We start from the raw sequence: 563 nt of genomic DNA on the forward strand, positions 1-563 counted from the left end.
CACCCCCCCCAGGGGGCCACTAGGCTGCTGACACGCCCCACCCCAGAACCAGCCGCATGTCAACCCTGTGTCTCCTAGGCCACCCCCCAGAGGAGCTGCATCTATGTTCTACTCAGCCACTGACATGCCCCACCCCAGAAGCAGCTGCATCTCAGCCAGGGGCCCTCTCTCCCCAGCCCCTAGTGCCCCTTGCCTGGCGCTGGATGTGGCTGGCTCTGGGGTGAGCCACTCACCCCACTGGGCTCTTTCATGAGGGGCAGGGGAAGGCAGCTGCCTCAGACACCTGGTTCCCTTGCCAGGCTGTAGGCACCTCTGAAAGGAGGTGGGGGGGAGGGGGCAGCCAGCCTGAGGGGTGGAGCTGGGGCCTTGCCAGGGAGTCCAAAATCCCCTTCCAGGCAGGGAAAATCCCGCTCCCTTCCCTGCGGCTCCTTCCCGTAACTCACATGGGACAGTACCCGCACCGCAGGGCTGGGGGCCGCGGGTCAGGAGTGTGGGGCACCAAGAGGACTGAGGGGGGGGGCAGGGGCTGCAGGGTGAGGAATGGGGGGGCAGCTGGCAGGGCT

This window comes from Alligator sinensis, unplaced genomic scaffold (genome assembly GCF_000455745.1).
Source record: "Alligator sinensis unplaced genomic scaffold, ASM45574v1 scaffold1318_2, whole genome shotgun sequence".
Classification (NCBI taxonomy): domain Eukaryota; kingdom Metazoa; phylum Chordata; order Crocodylia; family Alligatoridae; genus Alligator; species Alligator sinensis.